This window comes from Talpa europaea (genome assembly GCF_964194135.1).
Source record: "Talpa europaea genome assembly, chromosome: 1".
Classification (NCBI taxonomy): Eukaryota; Metazoa; Chordata; class Mammalia; order Eulipotyphla; family Talpidae; genus Talpa; species Talpa europaea.
The window spans coordinates 155,705,015-155,710,374 of NC_140073.1; positions in this window are offsets into that span (position 1 = coordinate 155,705,015).

Genomic DNA, 5,360 nt, shown 5'->3' on the forward strand with positions numbered 1-5,360 from the left:
GTCACCGGTGACCTGGTCGGAGCTTCTCCTCACTGAGGCCCTCCGCAGAGGCCGCTCTCCTCAAGGCCCCGCCTGCACCCGGCAGGCCTCTCTCAGCTAACCCGGCCTTGTGGGCAGCGCTTTTGCCTGCTTGTGTCCACGCAGTGTTCCTTACTCTCTCCCTGTTTATTATAAACCTGCCCCTTTGGATGTAACTGTAACAGGGTGGTCCCCAGGAAAGGGGGAGGTTCCCTGCCCCACCCAAGGGAGGGTGGAGCTGAGCAGGAAGAGGAGAAGCTGCAGAAGAGACTGAGGAAGGAAGCAGGATGGAGCCAGGAGACCTGGAGGAGGCGCGTGGAGCCTAGAGACACGTGAAGAAACTGCGCTTGCCTTTTGGTCGTGGACGGGGTGACACAGATGTGGGTGAGACCCGTGGGGAGGTGACCATGGCAGCTTTTATCTTGATGTTGATTTTGCTCTTTTCCTTCCGGGCTTGTCCGGTTGTTTGTGACCCTTTTCTGTGGGTCCCCACTGGAAGATGCTTTAGACTTGGGGCAGGCTTTGGGGCCTTGTCCTGGGCCGATCCCATATGGATGGACTTTTACCCACGAGGGGACGGGTCACTTTGGGTGCTTCATTTAGAAACTAGACTCTTTGCCTTACCTGTATTGTTTCCTAGTTTTATTAAAGTTCCTTCCCATTAAAGTCTCCTATGTTTTGTGTTGATGCGGCGGATGGCAGAACCCATGTAGAATAGGCAGGTTTGCGGGGTTTGGGCTGCCCCTCTCCCTGTCCTATAACATAACTAGTACTTCTGTCTCGTGGAGAAACTCGCCGAGTGCCGCTGAAAGGGGCGCTCTGGTGGAATTTACCCGGAGTTAACCCAAGGACCCTGCCCTTCAGGCTCAACAAGTGACCAAACCCGGCTTGGGGGAGTTCAGGTGTGGCAAAGGCTTAGCACGATGTCTCAACACGTCTTAGCTCATTAGTAACGTTTTCAGTGGAATCCACCATCCCCTACACCTGCTGCCTTTGCTCCCGCTGCTACGGGAACATCCTGTGCAGTTCTCTGGGGACGCCCTGTCCTGGTCTCGCAGACAGAGAGCAAAGCCACCATCACAGGCTTCAGGTGTCAACATGTTATAGGGCAGCCCCGATATTGAACGGGTTCCTGGCTGTGGGTCCTCACCCGCGCGCTTACAGGGGCCTTATGAACACTCCACTGCAGGCACACACAGAAGGTTCATAAAAGGTTTATTTACAAGGGAAAAGGAAAGAAGGAAAATGTACAACTCAGGGAGAAAATAGGGAAATAAAGTCTTTCATGCGTCCTACCCGATCCGCCTACCTGGAAACCCAAAGGCACTCTCCGAGCTGGCCGGACGCTGCGAGCTGGGGGGAGCCAAAATGGAGGACCCCTCCAAAGCCACGTGTCTGGCTTTATACCACCCTGGCTGCTTCACCCCACCCTCAGGTCCCAGCCCCCTTCCCTTGGGTGGGGATGGGATGTGGAGTTCCCAGTGTCTTTGGCTTTGGCCTGGGGTGGGGGTGGAGTCCACAAAGCCTGTATGGAATTAGCTTTAGGACGTCCTTTCCCCCTAACAAACAGGCCCTGCCCACAGTCCACGCAGGGATCTGCCACCTGAAGGCAAAGCTGTGTCCCCACTCTGCTGACGTCCACCGGCCCATGTAGGGGTGAGCACAGGCTCCTGCCGGTGTGTCTCCACCGGGCCTTCTAGGAGAGAAGGGTTAGCCCTGTGCTAGGGGGAAAAGGCTGTCCTAAAGCTAATTCCATACAGGCTTTGTGGACTCCACCCCCACCCCAGGCCAAAGCCAAAGACACTGGGAACTCCAAATCCCATCACCACCCAAGGGAAGGTGGCTGGGACCTGAGGGTGGGGTGAAGCACCCAGGTTGATATAAAGCCAGACACGTGGGCTTTGGGGGGTTCCCCATTTTGGCTCTCCGCCAGCTCGCAGTGTCCGGCCAGCTCGGAGAGTGCCTTTGGGTTTCCAGGTAGGCGGATCGGGTAGGACGCATGAAAGACTTTATTTCCCTATTTTCTCCCTGAGTTGTACATTTCCTCATTTCCCCTTCCCTTGTAAATAAACCTTTTATGAACCTTTTGTGTGTGCCTGGAGTGGGGCATTAATAAGTCCCTTGTAAGCGCGCGGGTGAGGACCCACAGCCAGGAACCAGTTCAATATCGGGGCTGCCCTATAACACCTGCACAGCCAACCCCAGCACCAGCCCAGCTCCATGCTGGGGGTGTGGTAGGGGAACCACCGCTGTCCCCCATCACTGCTGGCTTCTGCCTGCAGCCTGAGCCCCAGGGGCCCCTGGTTGGGGGCAGTAATGGCCCCCACTGCTGCCGCTTGCACCGCCTGCAAGCAGCGCTCTGGGCCAAGTGCCAGGGTCGCAGGGGGTGTCCGGTATCTGAGCCTTTAGTGGAGCTGACTGCCGGTCGCCCAGACCTCAGCTCTCCCCAGAGGGGCCGGAGCAGCCCGGCCCATCATCCACCCCAGCACCAGCCTCCCCTCCCCGCGTCCTTCCTTCCAGGGCGGCCACCGCACCGCACAGCCCAGCCGCGCCTGCCTCGTCTCCCACTTGTGCTGCCTCAAGGCTCGGGGTCTCATGTCCTTATTCCTTATTTTATCCTCTGTTCACATGACTGAGTTCCCGGCCCAACTCAAGACTGCTTTTGAAGGCACACAGCTCGCGAGAGACATTTCACAAGAAGGGCCAGGACTCGGGAGAAAGAGAGGCTGGGCCACGGGCAGTTCCCCCCCAGCTTGGTGGCATCGTAGTGGACAGGACAGCGGGAAGGGGCATCCGCAGGCAGTGAGTGACCCGTGGATGTGCAGCTTCCCTGCCAGTGGAGTGGGAGAGACACACATGGCGCAGCAGACCTCTCCTGTCTCCCCCGCGCTCCCCTCAGCAGTGCATTTCAGTGCATCCACCTGTTCTGCTCCCTACTCTGTCTCTGGTGAGTCCTCTCACTCCCCCCACCCCCCACACCTCTGGCCTACACCCCAGTTCTTGCATGAATAAGTAAATTTAAAAAACTAAATCTTTAAAAATAAAATAGAAAGGAAAGAGTGAAAACAGAATGACATGCAACCATCCAGTACAGGAACCCCAGTGTGGGGAGCGCACGGAGCCAAGTGAAGACCCTGTAGCCTGTGGCTGGATGACCCATGTGACGGAGAGGCCTTTCCGGCGTGCTCCCGAGTGTTGCATCGGCAACAGCACACTGATACAGAAACGGGAGTCGTGGAGCAGGCTACGTAATGCAGGATGCTGCTGAAGAGTCAGGTCCTGGCCTTTTTATTGATAGAAGAATTATCCAGCATCAGTGGTGAGGGGAAGGAGGAAGAAAGGAAAAGGGGAAGAAAGTAACTAGAAGACGTGCTGACATCTGTATTGCCAGGGACTGTGAGTCTGCTCTCCAGGCACTTCTCGTCTGCTGGATGACTCAGCATTGTAACAAAATGGGGGCCGAACAGGCCGCTTAGCATTAGCAGCCCCACACCCGAGAGTGACGTGGGCCGCGAGCTGGCCTCCGCAGGCTGGTCACCTTGGTTTCCATGAACCATAGGCTGATTTCCGGCTCTGGCTACTTGGCAGCGTCCAGCCATGTGAAGTGCCCCCAGCTGCAAATGCCTAATGATGTTAGAGTTTATTGAAACACATCATTGAATTGGCAAAGGAGATGGAGAAACCCTCAGGTGCCAGAACCGAGAGCCAGGATCGAGCCACGAGAATGGCGGTGGCCAGCGGGGGAGGGGCCGCTGACCCAGGAGCTGGTCCTGAACCAGAGTCTTGGCGAACATCGTGTGACCGCAGAGATGAGGTTCTGGGATTAGAGTTGGAACCGAGGGCTCTGCATGAAGCTGAGATGCCCGCAACACAGCACCACTAATGACAAACACGCCAATGTCCCTCCACTGCCCACCTCCATCCGGGCTCTGAAAAGGAAGGAAGGTCTGAAGGTCTTTCATTTGTGCAGGACAGGAATCCCTAAATGAAGCTTGTCACATGCACATTATCCTGGAACTATCCAAGGCCTTGTGGGAGAATTACCTGAAGAGACAAAAAACGAGTGTGCTTAAAGAAATGGATATAATTTTAAAGAGTAGAAAATGTTGAGAATAAGATTTGACAAACACAGAACAAGCAGATCAATAAAACAAACAAATGAAAACATGATGGGTAGTTTGAGTTAAGGGCAGAATGAAGACTAGATTCAGTGATGCTCTTTATTCTTAATTTATGATCAAATTTTCATTTGACCTTTAAGTTTCATAAAAATTTTCATTAAGAAAATGAATGTTATAACAAAGCTATGGCTTCTATCTTGGCTCCTCTCTCTTCGTACTCTCAGATCTCTTGTGTTAAGAGGAGCAGCTGCTGGGCTGTCAGAAGACCCCACACAGCATGGGCAGGGACTGAGTGCCGGCCACAGCAGGGGAGTGAGCTTGCAGGCCGCGCTTCCATCCCAGCCGAGCCTTCGGATGATGGCCGCCCCCTGGAAACCCCATAGCAGCCTCGTGAGAAACCTGGCACCAGGACTACCAAGAGCGGCCTCTCTGGATTCCTGACCCTGAAAACTGTGAGTTAATACATCTGTTGTATTAAGCTGCTTAGTTTTGGGGTCATCTGTTACATAGCAGTAAATTACGAACACAGAGAGTATCTGGAACTAGCAAGAGTGAAACTATGAGGCAGCACAACGAAGAGGCCACAGCTAACAGTCACAGCAAGGACAAGAGTCAGTGATTGGAGTTATGTGTTCAAAGATCCTTGCACTATACAGCAGAGATGTTGATTTATTTTGCAATTTGTTAGCAAGAATGTGTATTTAAACTTCAGGCAAAAACAGTGAAGGAAAAAAACCCTAGTTCCAAATCCATGAGGGAAGAGGAAGTAAAGTTATCATTCAAGAGAAGGCCACAAAGGGGCCCAAATACCATAAATCAAAAGAGCAAATCAGCCGTTAGACACGAACCCAAATCAGCCGTTAGACACGAACCCAAACGTTCAGTAATCACAAGAGATGTCAACAAAGATACCAGCGTCGTGGAAAGACTTGTCAGCTCACAGGAGCTAAACTAAACCCTGTGTCCGGGGCTTCCTCCTTCCACCACGCAGAAGAACTTCTAAGATACAATCTACCCCTGAATGAGGCCCTCTCGCAGAGAGCGCGGGCAGGACCTGGTCTGACTGACTAAGCCCTCAGCCATCTGAAGCTTGAGGCGCGGAGAGCCGGCTGGGGCTGAGGTCGCCGGCTCCAGGGCATCCTGGCTCCCCAGCTTTGGGCTTAGCGGCTCAGATTCTCCTTTGTCGACCAAGGGGAGTTCTGGCCCCATCCTCCTCGCTGG